Here is a 17,898-nt window from a genome sequence, read left to right on the forward strand (position 1 = left end):
GTAACGTGGCCTTACCAGGCCATTTTGCGACGTTTTACCGTTGACAGTACGGGGTCCTGTTCTCCAGCGAGGGTGGTGACTAGCTGTCTGACATAGTCATTTGTCCGGTGTTCTCTATAAGATATATGGAGCATCCTTCTGTAGCTCTTGTTCTCAAAGGACTGAATCCTGCGTTCCGTGTCTGCTGTGACAGAACCCACTGCGCAGCAATCAAGAAAATTCAGCAACGACCAACCGCGCCATTGCGGCGTCTCCCAAAGCCGGTCGGAGGTTTCCCATGTTTGCCTCCGGTCATCTGTACCACATGACGCGATTTTGACGAAGCAGGACTTTCAAGGGTCGACAAAATAGATAAACACGGCGAAACAGAGGCAAGTCGCCGGAGGGACGGCGGCGTCAAAGAGGCGACGGATGGAGGTGGAAGCTGCCATATCCAAATCTGCCTTCTCCCTCAAACACAAAGCAAAGCGAATCAAGAACAATCCACCGAGGAAACTTGTCCATCGGGTGCACTCGGAAGTCGAGGTTCCGCTCGCGGCGAGTGTCGCGCCAATCAACGCCAAATCTCGACCCGCTACGACGGCCTTGCCCGGCTCGTGGAGACCGAGAAGGGGGCGGAAAGACTTCCTTCACGGCCCCCCCAAGTGAAGTCAGCCGCAGCATCGCGCGCTGCGACTCGCTTCGACCGCGAAGAGTGATATTTAATGCAAAGGTGCTGATGGACGGGAGGGAGAGTTGAAGCTGACAAGCTCCTGGCAGAAGGCAAAGACGTCAAAACACACCACTGCGATGAATCCCATGAGGACGGAAGGATAGGGGGGGGCGCAAATAGGCGAGGGGGCTGTGAGAGAATGGTGAGAAATGAGAGTGACTGGAAGACACAAGGAAGGGCCTGGGGTGTGGGGGGGCGGCATTCCCAATGATAATGGCTATTAAATGTTGAATTCGGAACGCCGCCCCCCCCCCCCCTCTCCCCCTGGCCCTCATTATTTGCAGTGGCACAGATGAACCTAATGAGGGAATTAGGTTGACCACAGTTTCCGTTGCTTCGTCTTGGAGATATTCTCGATATCCAAAAATGAAAGTCGCTCTCCTCATCTGCGGCTTCTCGTCCAGGATTCTCATTTTTTGGGGGGTGGGGGGGGGGGGGTTCCACTGCCCACTGGGGGTTAAGGTCAGGGGATGGCGTGAATATGTGAAGCCCTTTCAGACTCTTTGGGACGACATCAATAAATGTGACGTGACCTGATGTGAATTGTATATTCATCGACGGTGCCACTTTTTTTTGGGGGGGGGGGGGGGGTGTTTTGGTGTTTTTTTCTGACATCATTAAACGCAGACCTATTGCCAATTTTCAGGCCAATCAAGGGGGCCTTTCCATAATTGATCACATGGAAGGCTGCGTGCGACGCAACCTGAAAGTGACCCTCAAAAGAAGAAAACGCAGCTTGATGGGAGACGCCATCAATTCGTCCTCCATCTATTTGACATGCGAGGATTGGCACGGCATGTGCCTTCGAAAGGTCGAATGATCGGTCTGTTGCTCATATCGGTCCTGAAACGTCCTCGTGAACGCACGACCGACTGCGAGTCGACGCCGCCGTCTCCCCGGTCAAGGAAACACACCAAAACCCACGTCGGGTATGCTCATTGCTTCTGTCGAGGGCCGACGCCTTCACTGCGGCAATGCGCCGCCTCGTTTGCTCTCTTAAACAGTCTCTTTTTTTTTTCTTGCCCCCCTCCCCTCCGGTCATCCTCTTCAGACACGTTTCTCATCACATCTACGCATGTTCTCTCACGACGCTGCACAATGTGATCGATATCCCCTGACGGCGATTGCGCAAGAGAGGTCATCGCCGGGCACCGGGCCGACACGAAAAGCTGCTAGATAATGGCAAGCATCCATCTTGAAGCGCGGCGGGCCATCAAAGAATGCGAAGGCGCGTGGCCAGACGGCTCACCGGGTAAATCCACTTGCGCTCTCCGTCGGTCGACGTCGTTCCTCATTTGAGTGAGCATACACAAATCCCCCCACCCCCCCTCGAGTCCAGCCAGCTCTTTGTTCTGCATGCGGGGAAACCTTCTCACTCACGCATCAACATGAAACGACGGGTCTTTCCACAAGAGGGCTGCCAATATGGCCAATTTTTTTTTCTATTAACTTTTGGGAGGGGAAAAAAAATAAATACGTGAAACACCGAGGCCGCAAAACTTGAAGCGCAAACTGGCGAGGGATCACCGTATATTGTTTGTGTCTCAGTCGAACGTGAGCATTCAGAGAAGTGTTTTCTGCCGTGAAGCATTCCAACCCCGCCCACCCCCGCAAAAAAAACCAAGTTAGTCGTGTCTGACACCTCCGGGAATGATGTGCAAATTGTTCCCTGTCCCTGCACTGAAGCAAAGGTGAACGTTATCCAGCAGAGTCAGCCCAAAGCTTAATACAAAGCTTGTTAGCAGCTTAAAGCCGCACAAAGCTAAGCGGGCTCCAACACCACCAGAGGCTTTCCCGCTCTGCTAATGAGCCCCAAAACCTTGGAAAAACGACACACGGCGGACTCGTCGGCTTTCTCGACAACGCCGCGCATCAAAGCGTACGTGGCGAATTCTCAGCCGTGCAGACCAAGTGCGGAAGCGGCCGCCAACTCTCGGATGGCTTCGACTTTCCCATGACATGCAGGAGAGCACCGCACGCTCACACCGTGCGATGAAACCCAAGCGCTTCCAAGGGGGCGGATTCAATCAACTGACAACATTTCAATTTCCCCCCCATTAGTTTCTGGAGATTTTAATTAAGTGTCAGCCATAAATCTCCATTTGCCCAGAATTCCCGTTGCCGTCTTTCCCGAACGTCCTCTGCCCTCAAGCCCGCGCGCTGTAATAATAACTCCAAATCGCGGGACACGCAGAGGCAATCCCGTACTACATTATTGTCATGGGATGGAGGGAGAAAAGATGGGCGGGGCTGGCGGGTACGCGCCTGTTGAAAAAAATAGAGATTACGGAAACGATGAGCCGCTCTCCGAGTAGGAAACAGCGGGGTCGATCCTGACCTTAAAATGAGCCTTCTGGATCACGTGACCGCAAACATTCCCAGGAAATGGAATTGCTCCCGATTCCTCAAAAACAAACCGTTCAGACATGTTTTTTTTTTTTTGCGTTTGTTTGATTGTATTCATTTAAAATTGCATAATCGTTGATTGAATAGCGGAAAATCCGGCAGAAAATGAATCCCGGTACCTCGTTTGGCGAGATGGAAACCAGATGTTTGGTTTTTTTAATGATCATAACTGCAAATCCTAATCACCCTTGATGAGCTGCTTTGTGTTTACACTCCACATCATGTTCTTTTCAAATCCCGAACAGAGATAAAGAGTGATCCTGTGTGTGGAAATCTCTTCGCTTACAGGGGCGTCCAAACTTTTTCGTTTGAGGACCGCCTACAGCAACTTGGAAGGATGAAAGGGTCACTTTGAAATCCCTCCACTTTTTGAAACGCGCTAAAGCTAGTCCAAAGGGCAATTCTGTGTTCTTTGTAGCTTCTAGTTCATTTCTTCCGCTTTCTTTTTAACCGGTCGCCCAGCGCGCTGCACTTTTGCACCGTCAATGTGGCCTTTACAACTCACCTGGGAAAGTCATGACATCTTTTCTCGCGGGGAAGTCGAAATACAGAACCGAGATTCGTGTGGTTGCGCAAGCGTGGGGCTCCTCGTTCGAACTGGGGACGAGCCTGCGCTCGGAATTCACCAATCCCATTCAAACTGCGGAGACCACCAGAACGACAGTAAAGCATCCTGCCGAGTTTTTTGCTCCCCCGCCCCTCCCCACCGACATGACCAGAGGCTCAATGTCCCTCCCTCAAATGCTCGGATCACACCTTGTCAAGAGACAAGTCCCCTGGGAGCTTTTTAATCAAACGGGTGACTATTAGAGCTTATCGAATGAATACTCTGGGAGAATATCACCTCGATGAAGCCTCTAATTGAGCCAGATGCTCAATGTTTACATACCACTTCATTAGGAAGGGTTCAAATTTTTTGATGTGATGCCGTTTGTGACCTTCGGAATCATGGCGAAGGAAAAGGTTTCACCCTGTTGTCAAAGTCTCCTTTTTTTTTGGACATAGAGAAATAAAGAAATCAACTGTTGAGTAATGACCAATATCAATAACAAGCAACCTCTTTTGTTGATTTTACATTTTTAATCAGCGAATTATGGCCCCAAATAACTTCCAGCAACATAAAAAAACAGAGCCATGGTAACACTGTGAAGTAAGCAAGGCCTTATGTCAATTCAGTGATTAGATCAACTGGATTCACGCAGCTTGGATCAAGTGACAAAGCCGTTTTGGGTTTGTTTGGTTTTTTTTCCGCACTCGAGTGGTATAATTCACATATGCATCATGGCAGTACGAAGACAAAATATCATAATCGGGCCTCTTCTAACTGTGCATCGGATACAGCGTGTGAAGAAACATTCCAATCGCCGTCTATGAGACTTTGACAACTTTGAAATATACAGATTGCAGAAAAATGATCATAAAGAAAGAGATTGAGAACTACCCTGGGTTTTTCCTGCGTTCAAAATTGCGTGGCGGCCGCCTCCAGCTAATTTTGTGCCGCCCCCGGCCAGACTGATTGATATCACTCAAACACAGCTTAAAGCTGCAGCTGTGCCAATGGAGGGATTGATGTCCCTCTGCGGCAGCTTGCTATTTTAACTGCAGTTGCAGCGTGTGTGCATACACACACACACACACACACACACACACACAGCCAACACACATTCAAGGCATGTCTACCATCTAGTGGTGATTGGAGATCTTACAACTTAAAACTACAGCCAACCCCTGGATATTTATAGTTGGGCACCCGATGATTCATTTACTCGTGGATTTCTTTTCCCTCCGCCTCCTCAATAATTTGTCACCTTTTTGATTTTGCCCCATCTTTTGTGAAAAACGTATCAATGTTTCAGGTTTTGTCAAATATTGACAAAAAAATAATAATTATTGCAAGAAATCGTGAGAGTACCGAGTGCAGCCTGTGGGCCGCAAGTTGCACTGACAGGGTTAAGCGGTTCAAAGTCTCGCACTTAAAAATTGCTCTATTTTTCATAAAGTTCTCGCACAGTTGATTGGACATAGCTAGGACGACTTGAGAGAAGCAAAATTGAAAAAAAGTCAATCAATACGCAAATCAATACGACGCTCAGTACGTCTTGAGGGTCTGTTCCAAAAAAACACATGTGGGTGCGTTTGGCCAACTGCGATCAGATCAAAACCTTCAACCGAATCGCTGCAAAGAGAAATTGCGAATGAGGGAAACCGACCGAAAAACGGCGACTTCGGATCCATATCGAGGGAGGCATCAGTCAGCTCGCATCGGCGCGATGGCTTGCAAAGGAGAACGCCGACGACGGCGACATCCGGCACACCCTTCGCAAACGGACAGGTGCGTGACGGGAGCCACGACGCGTCGATGGGCAGTGCGGAAAAACGCGTACCGTTCCCGAACCCGTCGTCATGAAAAAAGCTGAAAACTCACCGAGGTTGTGAACGCTGATTCCTCCAGGTGCGCGTCCCGATGTGTGTCCTGCTTGGGTCGGATGGGGAAAAAAGAACTCGAAGACGGCAGCCGAACGCCACCGACTCGGCTTCGCCGTTTCCCTCCGATGTCCTCCTGCTTTCTCTGCCCCGCACTCACTCGCCTCGTCTCCCCGGGGAAGAATTAAACGGCAGCCGTACATATCCAGTCATTGTCGTCAAGGCGCGCACGTTTCAGAGAGAACCAAAACAAACAAATAAAACGCCAACAACCACCACACGTGGAGTTCGAAAAAATTCTCACAATCCGGCGATTTTCTCTTTCGCTTGCATAATCCGCGATCGAGCACGACAAATTGACGTGCTGCTAAAGTTCGCTTTCGGTGAAGCAGTGGCTAAATAATCCAGGGAAGTCAACGTCGCCTCACTTTGCTCTTCGGACCCATTCGGCTCCTCGCCGAGGCATCGCGGCGCCGCTGCTCGTAAAGGCGGAGCGCTTCGTCACTCGTCTCCCTTTCCCTTTCACGCCGCTGTCTACCACTCACGGGGGGCTATTCGTCCCGGGAGCCGTCGTCGCGAAGCGTCGATTCGTGTGCCGCTGTTCCCGAGAGCGCGCCCCCCCCCGTCTCTCTCTCTCTCTCTCTCTCTCTCTCTCTCTCTCGCTTGTCAAATCGTCCATCCTGCTGGTGTGAAGCCACGCCCACTGCGACCGGCGATTGGTTAGAAATTGCCGACGCGGGAAGAGAGGAAGGCCGCGGTGAAGGAGCCCAGACCCGCAGTCAAGAAAGGATAGGAGACGACGAGGGGGGGGGGAAATGGAGAACCCCGAGTGAAAGAGGAAGGCCAGTGGGCCAGCGAAACAAGGAGAAAGTAGCCGGAGACGCAGAATGGGGGGGAGGGGGGGGGGGGTTGTGCACGTGTGGAGCGAGGGCAGGCAGTGCACCGAGCTCGATGCGTTGGAGCCCCGCGGGACAGAGGCTGGCTATTGACAGAGAAAACACTTTACCCGCGCTTATTTTTCGAGGCTCTCGCGGCGCTTTGGCCAAATGTGTGCAATGCAGCCATAGTGGAGTAGAGGCAAAAGTCAATTCTTGCTGACAATGTCCACTATGACTATGCAGAGGCTTCGCTTCTGTCCGCCCGGCCTCTTCTCTTGATCAAATCTGCTTTCTGTCGGCGAAGCGGGCCTCCTCGTCGAGGAGCCTGTGATGAATAAGTAAGTAGCAAGGCTGGAGATTGGAGCGTGCGTAAAAAATATGCCGCTCCCTCCGGGCCGTCGGGAGGGAAATAAGTAACGGCCCGCGTAAGAGAGCAAATGGGTTGTGGGGATATTGCCGAATGTCTTTGTGCGGTAGCGGGAGGAGGCGCACCAAAATCCCCGCGAGAGTCTCTGATCGATGGCCGCGCTTCAGGGAGTATATTTCAAGATGAACTAAGTTAAGTCTGAGCCGCACGAGGCGTTCATCAAACGCTGACGTGAGATGCTAGCCGGCAGCTAAATAGCTTTTGATTTAAAAAGGACACGGGGGTAGGGAGGGGGGGCTGACCGACTTGTCACTCATTTTCAGCGCTCAACCACAACTCTGATCACGTTCCTGCACGTCAGCGACTTAGCGCTTGCGTCGAGGCGCTTCACGGGGTCTCGAGCGTGAACGAGAAATGAAATTCATTCAATGTTTCGGAAATGGAAATTCATTCATTGAAGTGTGAAGCGCCGAAGAATGCCAAGGCCTCCTGGATTCATGTGGTGGCTTTCGGGGGTCACCTTCCCTTCTTTCATTCCTACCCCGAGCGAGATCTTGTGCTTCCCTTTTCCCCCCTTAAGAGAAATAACAAAGAATGAATCTCGTCCCCGCAAATAAAGCTGCTTTGGAAGAATACAAGCGGGTCGTGTGTACTCCAGCAATCCCTCTTTTTCACGGTTCGCGGGCGCCGGAGAATCATTCATGTGTTGTCTTAAACAAACAGCCATTGAGCACAAAGCGGAAGACACAATTTTTGCCTAAAAAACGGAATGATCTTGATACACTTCAGTGTTTTCATCAAGAGAAATGCTTGTTCTTGTTTTATTTGTATCTTCGATTATAGACAGAATTTTGACAGGATGTCAAGAAATCTAGGCGTGGTCATGGCCCCTCTTTTGCTGCCAGCCTCCCTTCTCACTCTGCCCGCCTTCACCTTTTTTTTTTAACTAGCTCTGCGGCCCACGTCAAATGTCGTTTAAAAATGTTTTTTTCTTCGTCCTGTCGCGGGCTGTTGTCCACAAAAGACGAAGGGGTCCCGGTCAGGGTGACCATATTCACACTCTTCATAAAACGCACAGCAGCCTCCGCTTTCACGGAGTTGGATTATTTCTGGACGATGAAAGTTCCAATTTACACTCCGCATGTAGCCGCAAAGAACCAAACGCAGGCGGAGGTGTGAGGGAAAAAAAACAACAAACACATTATCCATGACAGCGCTTCGAGGAAGGCCCGTTACAGAGAACATTAGGCATTAAGCTCAAAACCAGAGCAGGGTGAAAAATCAACGATTCCGTCGCAGAGACGAAAAGGAAGGCTCGGCAATTCATTGAATTTTGAGTTTGAATTGGAAGACGCGGTGCGGCGGTCGATTGATGAGCACGACCGCCTGACCGCGCCGAGGCGGGGGGGGGTTCGATGGCGGCTCTTCCGGCTTTTCACAATTGAAGCCCTACCCACGGCGGGTGTAAGCCCCGCCCACTCCGAGGACAGCGAGATCATTGAGATGAGTGAACAGATAGCAGAGATACAAATACAGATAGTGGTGTACTCACACATCCCCTATAGATATGGTGGGGGGGGGGGGCGGGGGGGTTGCTCCAGTCGACAATGAGTCAGCGCCTCCCCTTTTTCATGATCATCATCCACCGAACTCAATCCAAAACAAGGTAAAGAGAATTTACGGCAGCTGTCTGGCAATGAGAAGAAAAAAAAGAAGCCAAACCAATCCAATTAAATTCATGTGACTCATCAACACAAAATGTTCCGCTAATCTCATCCAGCTGCTTCGAGCGTTCTGCATATAACGAGCAACTTGTAGCGTGGAGGACAGTTTTTGAGACGTGTAGATGGGGCGTATGATGAGAGCAGTGCATCGCCCCCTCCCCGAAAAAAAAATGTGCAATGCGGGATGATCTCAGTTGTGCGCGCAAATCCCATTCATCTTCAAGTTTCTTGATGACGAGCAGCCGTTGAAAACAACAAAAGGGATTCCCCCCCCCCCCCCCCCTCCCCAGGGCATTAAATTGCCCTTCTGCTGAACGATCTGCTGTTTATCACCAGTAAAATCCAATAACCGTAAATTAGAGTGTGGAATGGATCTTGTCACGCAGAAGCGTCCAAACTACGGCCCGGGGGCCAATTGCGGCCCATCATCCATTTTACTTGCGGCCCGAGAAACGTCCCAAAAACTATAAAATGACATTTGACATGGGCCGCGCGGTGATTTAAAAAAGGTGGCGGTGGGCAGAGCGAGAAGGGAGGCTGGCAGAAAAAAAAAATGGATTTCGCGACATACTGTCAAACTTTTGTCTAAATTTGAAGAGACAAATGTATGCGGTTGTTTTCATGAAAGTATAAAGCCCGAGTTGGTTCAAGGTTGGGAAGAAATATTTGCCCATTAGATGACAAATCCTGATTTGATGTGTTTTGTCTTGTTTTTGTTTGTTTGTTTTTTCATATTCACACTCCTGCTATGACTAAAGCATTTCTAACAGTTTCTCTACAGCAGCCGACTTGATTCTTTTGTATGCGACCATAAAAGATGTCCTTTATTTTTATCTATTTCTTTAGCACCATGACATTACTCTTCCGGTTTATTTAGGCTCGATTGATTTTGTGATGTCAAAGAGAATATAACGGATAAGCAGCCATTGTACACCCCATGCACTAATGTACAGTAATTCATCACCAAAAGGCCTTCAAGCGTCCAAATCTGGCGCTGGCGGGGCTGCAACATGACTTGTTGAATCTGTTTACAGAGATTGCAAGCTCAGTAAAACATATGAGCTTTAAGAAGATAGTTTTTTTTTTTTCCTCTCTCCAAAGCTCAAATAGTAACCGGGAGTACTGACGACTACACTGTATTTCATTGATCAGTATACAAGTGGAAAACGGTTGTTGAGAAGCCAAGTACTGATTAGTAGGGTAAAAAAAACCCGCACAATTCATGATAAGCACGAGCCCATATGAGATACGACTTCGCCCGAGATACTTGATCATTCTCGACCGCACGAAAGCACCAATACCATACGTGGTGCATTTATCTCACTCAATTACAGATTTCAAAACGTTACTCTCTCGCACAACACTCACATTACCGCTCACGTCCGTGCGCAGTGCAGCAAATAATCAGTCTCATTTACTTGTGCTCGGAAGGGCACAAAATGAGCCATTTGGAGAGTGGCTAGGTTATAATAAATAAATGAATACATTGTTAGCGCCTTGTGCTTCGCAGCAGCCGGTTCGCCGGTAGAAGCAGCGATGACTGATGCCGACTGATGATGAAAGCTGCTTGCAATGCTGACTTTTCAGCATTTGAAATATCCTCCCCCCTGACACGCTTGGTGATTTGGCACAAGTTAGCGCTTCTTGTATGCTACGCTATTACAACAGCTTTCCATCACGTCGCTATTTCAGCACATCATTAGCAAATGACAATGAGGCGCAATTTCCAAACTGTAATTATACACCAAAGTGGCCAAATATGCAGCCGTCGTGCATATTGCGCACGATACAGGGGAGCAAAAATGAAAACGCTGCATTTCTTATGTCACGCTCCAACATGCAGAAGAAGTCAATAAATGTACCATCTGGTTTCTTTCAATGTCTTTAGTGGAGGTCGTTCCCTCCAGAGCCGCACCCGTCGCCAACCAGTGACCCAACCGCCTTCATAAGCCCCGTCAAGCCTTTTTGCGGGGGGGGGGGGGGGGGGGGGTTAAATGAACGACCAAGGTTAAATGAAAGCCAAAACATCAAGTTGTACACGTGTGTTGGTTTAAATGACGGACAACCAAGATGAAGAATAAAATCGTCTGGGAAGTCAAGAAGGCAAGCGTATCCATCACAAATCTCGTGATGAGAACATGGCTTGCGTTTTTTTTTTCATGGCAGCAAGTCATCGGGTGTGCAATTTAGACGCATTCCGCCCGGTTGCTAACTTGAGTGTTTTTTTTAATTCTAATCAAAACCCCTAATTCCAAGTTGAAAGGGCAATTTAGGATGATGAAAGAAAGCACATCCATACACGCACAGAGGGAAAAAGTTGCAAACGGAATCATGTTAACTCAACCGAGAGATCTGTAACTTCACACGTCCGCGTGGATCCAAGACGAACGATTGCTTCATCAGAGGATCATGCAACAGGAGCGCAACTTCAAGCAAAACGGCCTGAAATTCGAAGCCGGTAAGAGGAAGCTGACCGGAACATCTCGAAATGAGGCGATGAATGATTCAAAACGACACTCCTGATCAGTTTGCCGACGGCTTCGATGGATGAAAATACAAAACGCCCGTCCGTGCCGTGGTCTTCATCACCTTTTTTTTTTTTTTTTTGCCGTTGTCATCATTGTTAATCAACATCAAAACACAAAATGCCACGGACGGTAAAGCGCTTTGATTTTTAATTGGGAGGCTGTCATGTTCTTGGTTTGTTAAGTGGAGCAGCGCCGGCAGAGGTGGCATCGCCGAATGTGCCGCACACCTCAGCGGGGAACTCACAAGACACCATTCTTCTTTTGGCCCCTCAGTGCGCATGCACTCAAATAGAAAAGGCAAATGAAGCACTCGTTTCTGGTAATTGCTTCTTCAACCAGCTTCCCTCTGCGCTTATGGACACTAAATGCTTTTATTCACGTCTCCCAAGTAACAGAGCTGAGTTACTATAAATTGCAAGTCAAATCGACACGTGTACTACTGCTGGCTTAAGATAAAGAGCCGGGGGGGGGCCAAGACGCATATCGATATTAAAAATAAATAAATAAATCAATCAAGTGCATTTTCACTGCAGAAAGTACACAAACTTGCTCATTCAAAAGGCAGACACGGTTTCCATCTCGCTTTCGAAGCACTGAATTCTATTTGAGTCACTTGGAATGGAATGTGCCCTCGGTGACCAGTCCGGGGGTGTGGTCTGCGGTGGTTATCGAAACTAAATCAATTGACTTTTGCATCGACTCTCATGCCGAGGTTCCCCAAAAGTCATCGTATAGCGAATTTGTTTCCCTTGTGCCGGTTTGCAGTGCAAGTCTCCACCCACTGACCTGATTCTGACAACAAGCTTGCGCAAACAACATCATAGTTCAGGCGCCCTCAGCGGAACGGAAGATGGGTAAGGGGGGGGGGGGTATTGCGATGTGGAAGCGGGAGGACAACCATCGGAGAATTGAATTGTGTGCCAATGGTGTTCTCCAATAACTCATTTGAGGAGAATCGATTTCCTGTCTGCTCATTGCTAAGCAGGTGCAGCACTCTTAATGACAATAAGCGCTCCCGCAAAAGGAACGCGGTCGCTTAGCCGGAGGCCTCGGTGGAGCCTCAAACTTGCTTTTCCTCCCTGAAAACTTCAGCCGCTCTTCCATGACGTGGCGTCTGTTGCTTTTCCATCACAACAGGCACCAATAAATTGGGGCGGGATCAACCAACCCACACAAACACACACACACACACACACACACACATAGACACACACACTCACACACGCTTATTTGGTCGTTTGTTTCCAACCCTTTCTTGTTGAACAGTCCATCTTTCATACATGCATTGAAATACGGATGATCAAAAATGAGAAGAGCATGCATTTGATTTGTATGCACTGTTGCCGCCATATTTAGTATCAGCTGCAATCATACCTGATGCAGTCGATGTATTCACTTTTTCGAGCGAATTCCCTTCAGTTTCCCAAAAAGCACCACTCAAAGTGGATCACTCCCGAGACGTCCGAGCTTTTGAACGTGTTACACTAAGGTAGAAAATTGGGCCGAAAAATCAATAGGCCGAGCATAGTGCGTTGCAATAAGAGTGTGTGCGTGTGTGTGTGTGTGTGTGTGTGTGCGCGTGCACTCAATAAAAACAAAGAGCCGTCCGTGCTCATAAAAAAAAGGAAGACTGCCGTGCTGACGGAGCAAACAAAGAGTGAAATGACATTGTTCATGAAGCATTCTCTAAATCCCCACTCAGCTGGGAGCAACATCTGCCTTGCCGGTTCAATTCCACACTGTACATCACACACACACACACACACAAACGCACGAGGTGAGGCGAGGCAAGACACACCTGTTGTGCTTTCATACAAAGCTGAGATCGAGAGAAGAGGAGACGAGTCCAAAAGACACAGCAAGCATCAACCTCCTGACAGATTAGACCAGGGGTGGGCAAACTACGGCCCGCGGGCCAAATCCGGCCCGTTGGTCTTTTTAATCCGGCCCGCCGAAGGTTGGTACACAATTAAGGTTCGATGTCAACGACTGCATTCATTTCATTTTGACTTGTAATGGCAGGAATTTCAACGCCAGGTGGCACGGTTACTTGAAATTGCAGAGCATAGGGAGGAAGGGGGAGACGATACGGAAGCCCGCAGTAGCGCCAAGTTAAGCAAATCCCGTTTGATATGACTGAATAATGTACTCTTAAAGTCTGAAAAACGTGCCAAAAAATGAAAAATACTGCTTTTTAAATAAAGAAATCCAATTAATATTACGTCGAAATTAGGTCACCCTTTTGATCCGACCCTCCATAATATTTTCTGGTTCTCATGTGGCCCTATGCAAAAAATAATTGCCCACCCCTGGATTAGACCCAAAATATGCCGCGTGAGATCGAAACAAACTGTTCCGTGTTATTCACGCGAAAGCTTGTTGATTTGACAGAAAGCAGAGGTGGGCGTTCCCAGCTGGCCCTCGGTGCCGACCGAGGTTTGTCCGTACATTGAAATGATGACGAGGGCCCGTTTTGGGGAGTGGAAGCAGCGGGAGGAGTAACTGTATAAGAATTTGTGAATGATTTGTGAAAAGGGGTCCAGGTTGTTTGGAAATGATTCTAAATGTTATGCTCAAACAGTTTTTTTTTTTAACCAACGACCCGTGAATACCCGTGACGGAGCGACGGGGCGGCTACATGCCAGACTTACGGTTCCGTCGCCGGCGATGTTCTGTTAGGAGCCGAAACAAACAGGAGGCGTCGGCGGGGGCAAATGGCCCCGCGCCGCTTTCCTGTTTTAACCTAAGACAAGACTCCAAGGTACAGGCGGAAGCCTCCGAGCTCGACGGAGAGGATTCATTGTTGTGGCTCTTTTTTTTCCCCCCACCTTTGAACGTTTCGCGACTCTCATCACCCAGCCGCTCCACGCGGCTGGTCTGAAGTGCGTCGAAGCGCCTTTGGCCCGATTTGACTCAACGCGGACGCGAGACAAAACACAAGTTCCCATGGTTACGTAAATGATGAAGTGAAGAACAAGAAGCGGCGAGATTGCGGAGGCGAATCAAATCTCAAATGTCATGATTGGGCGCTTGAGAAAGAAAGCTTTGCATAGTCTGCGGTCCGAAAATGGTGGACCAGAGTCGCCAAGATGAACACGGCATTGCCTCCATTGATCTCCTGAGAATCGAAGCGGATTCAGCGGCAAAGGCAACGCCGTTAAGAGTTCCAATATGGAGCCATCGTTGTCGGCCGCTTACGAAACCTTCCATGTCTCATTGTGATCATGACAAAGACCGAGTCTGGCAGTTTTCAAAGCGCCTCCCTTGCGGGTGCATGTGCGGCAACTTTTTGGGCCCAACAGCACGGCGCACCCGGGATGGGTCGCCAATCATTCAATCACAGCGTCACACGTCGACAAAGAAGCATTCGCATTATCATCCGACGACAAGTAGCTTTCAATTCGCGTATGTGTGACTTTTGTTCTCACGTCACAATAAATGGACTGACTGAGCGGCTGGTAAGTAATGAGGTACCACGCTGCAAAAAATAAAAAAATTAATAAAATAAAAGTCTCCTTAAAAGCCCGCTTTTATCAGCCCCGGCTCAGAAGTGTCGAGGTGAACAACTGAGGTGCAAGACAAGGAAGGTGCGCGTCTTATCTTTGGCAGAGGTCAGCTAGAGCGAGGAAAAATTCAGCGGGGACGCGACGGAGGGGATCGGGGGGTCGGGGGGTGGGGTGGGGGATTAACTCCAATCCTAATTACGGGCTGCCTGCAAATGACGTTCTGGCCAAACCATGAGAGAGGTCACCGTAATTCCCGTCGGGGGCAAAGATGGACATCAAATGTAAATTGGTCACAAAGATAGTTGCCAACCTCGCACATGCAGACGGCGGACATGTTTTCATCATCTTCTTCGGTGCGTAATCAGATCACAGACGACAGTCGCGGCGCTTCCTCATTTACTGTGAACATTCGCATTGAGCAAAGGGAGCCGATTTGGCAAAAGACAACGACAACCACAAGACAGAGCAACTCGAAACGAAAAGAAGCCCGGAACAAAAACATACTCTTCCCGTTGCTAAATATTTGATCCCCGACCCGATACATATATATGAGATCCTTTGAGAACTGCCGCTTATTGCAAACTCGTCCATGGCGGATGGTATGCATGCGATACACGCAGCAAAACAAACAGCAGCTTTCATCGCGCGGGACACTCGACCAACAACGCAGGTGAAACTCGGAGGGAAATCATACACAAGAGAGTTTTTGGTCGGCGGGGGGCTAATGTGATCATAGATTGTCCTCGTCACGCTTCACGAAACATGTTTCAACACATCAGACATGATTGGACTCAGCATTAGGGTCAATTACTCGCTCAAAGCATTTGATTTAAATACCAACTAGGAATTCAATCAGTCTTTGGATACGAGCAGTTACGCCATGGGGGGGAGGGGGGGGGCATTTGGAGGCTTTCTTTGCAGCCAAGATCGACTCGCGAGTGGATCGCGATCCACCGGTAGCCTGCGGACTGGTCGCAAGTCAATCGCGAGGGGTGTCGCGGGAAACGGGGTGGGAGATTTGTGCATTTGCGTGCGTGTTATTTATATGATCTCTTTTTGTTTTAGTGCGCAAGCTATCAGTTTGATTTTCACCCCAAAAGTATCGGACAAAATCAAACCGTCAAAAGCGAAAAGGAGCTCAGAACCGTTCGGAGTGAAAGTCAAACGTCAACGATAACGTCTCGACGCAGGCTCTCGATAAAGAGTGACAGATGTGGCGGTGATCCGTTTGTGCTTCGAAGGCGGGGTTTTGACCAGCGCGGTTTGCAGACCGTTTTGAATGATCCTCAATTTCAACAGTTGGATTCCTGACTTTGAGAAGAAAAGCATAGGGGTCGCGCTCAGAAGAGATTTGGAAAGTCTCACGTCAAGAAGCCTGCGATTCCGTAATTATTTTGTAAAATGTCTCATTGTTCACCTGTCAGGTACGAGACCGAGGCCTTCGGAGAGAGACCGCTTCAGTCTCTTGACGCGTTCGGATGATGGCTTTGACTTTGAATAGCCTGGTAATGGTTATAATTTTCTGTGAGGCGCCCTTGGGCCTTTTGGCCTATTTCCACCTCATCCGTCGCCGTCCGTCTACTTGTCACCTCCCGTGCCTGTGCTGCGATTTGGTTTCCGCCGTTATAGTTTGTTGTTGTTGTTATTTTCATCCTCCTGTCCCGAAGCTTTTATCCACTTTTTTTTTTAATGTTCACATTATCATTGCCCTCCTGCTTTTCCTTGCCCGCCTCCCTGCATTTGGATCCACTGCACTTTTTTTTTTTGTAATGGCCTCCCCTCCATCACGGCGCAGTCAGAGAAGGCAAGAGCATTAAACACCGGAAACAAACCAAAACTACATCGCAGCAAGAGGAAACGGAAACAACGTGGATCAAACTAGAAACCCAAACAGAAACGAAGCCCGCACTATGACATCTGCTGTAAAAAATAACATCCGATTACAGCCGAACCTCGACGGACTCCCTTTCCAACGTTACCACCGCCGCCGCTACAACGTTCACAGCAAGTGCGGCGATGGCTTTCACATGACGCGAGCTTCTGCAAAGGCCGGCGCGCGAATTGCCCGAGATAAGCGCGCGCGTGGCCGGGACTGCTTAAATGGGCAAACGAAAGGAAAAAAAACGAAGGTAAACTAAATGGAAAAAGAAAGTAAACGAAATAGTGCAAGTGGCTTGGGTGAGTGAAGGTCAGACCAAGCAGAGATAAGAACAACATTGACGATTCACAGCAGATGCCGAGGGGGAGAACACGAGTGCAGACAGAGAGTTGGTCGGCCCAAGATCCAAACATGGCAACTCATCGACAGACAAAAGCGGGAACATGGGATAATTACCCACATAAAGGTAAGTCATCGCTAGGCAACAAAATCATAACTCGGATGACCTTCGGTTTTCACCGAACTGAAGTCAACCATTTTGCTTTTGTTGTCATTGGATCAAAGCAGAACTAAATGACTGAGATTTGGCTTTGAACGCAAAGAAAGCTTTCCTGAGAACAGTATTTTCCTTTCCGCCCACATGGCAATAAATATCATTGCCAGTCTTCTCCGGGCCCCTGTAAACCTCTAAAAAGAGAGAAACTGAGTCAACCGACGCAAAGCCACTGAGCTAAGAAGCCATTTTATCTGACAATGCGGCCATCTTGTTTATGGGTCACAACGACAAGACCGACTATTGAGAATGAGCACACCGATTTGAAATTCAGATCTGCCGGCCTGGAAACAAATCAAATCGGCGCAGAAATGACAGACACCCGGCTGCTCTCGCAGGAATGACTCTTGAAAATATAAACATGTCTTGCTTAGTAATGGATGACGCCCTCCACAAACACCTTTACTCTTTTTCATGCTTGCAAAAAGGGGCGGGTGGTCGTCACGTCGGTTATTTACAGTATTTGGTGCCAATTCACAAGTGATCTCAAAGCACTTTCCATATGGAGCAGCTCTGAGACTTGGCTCCTCTCATACGTTCAAGAAAAACAAGCGATCAAGCACTTAATAGTGCTCAAGATACAAGGTTAGTGTATTGATTATTTCCTGCACCCACTGCAGAATGTGGACGTTCAAAAAAATTATATATTTATATATATAAAATTGTTATTGGTCTGACGTGTCCACATTTCTCACCGTTTTGGGGAAATTGTGGATATTGCGTCATATTAACTCTTCCGGAAGCAAAGTTAAAAAGCCGGCATTTGCGGCGCTGTGTTGGAGGCAAACGTGCACGTGTGTGACGCCACGGTGAATGCTCCAAGGTACATCCGGGTTTTGGAAAAACATTTTGCCGCCATCCAAGCAACGTCTTTTTTATACACGCCGCTTAGTTCAGCAAGACAACGCCAAACTAGAAAAC

At 48.6% G+C, this 17,898-nt stretch overlaps 1 protein-coding gene across 2 annotated transcripts in view; it reads right to left on the minus strand.

Annotated features, from left to right (window-relative positions):
• brinp2 (bone morphogenetic protein/retinoic acid inducible neural-specific 2) overlaps nucleotides 1-17,898 on the minus strand; it is a 76,968-nt gene that overhangs the window by 39,605 nt on the left and 19,465 nt on the right. Inside the window, exon 2 of one of the 2 annotated variants that reach the window (XM_052087735.1) lies at nucleotides 5,544-6,082. The gene's annotated coding sequence lies outside the window, so the exon portion shown is untranslated. Of the gene's footprint in view, nucleotides 1-5,543; nucleotides 6,162-17,898 lie in introns of those variants that run through there. The other variant, XM_052087734.1, reaches the window with a different exon arrangement.

This window comes from Hippocampus zosterae, chromosome 15 (genome assembly GCF_025434085.1).
Source record: "Hippocampus zosterae strain Florida chromosome 15, ASM2543408v3, whole genome shotgun sequence".
Taxonomy (NCBI): Eukaryota; Metazoa; Chordata; class Actinopteri; order Syngnathiformes; family Syngnathidae; genus Hippocampus; species Hippocampus zosterae.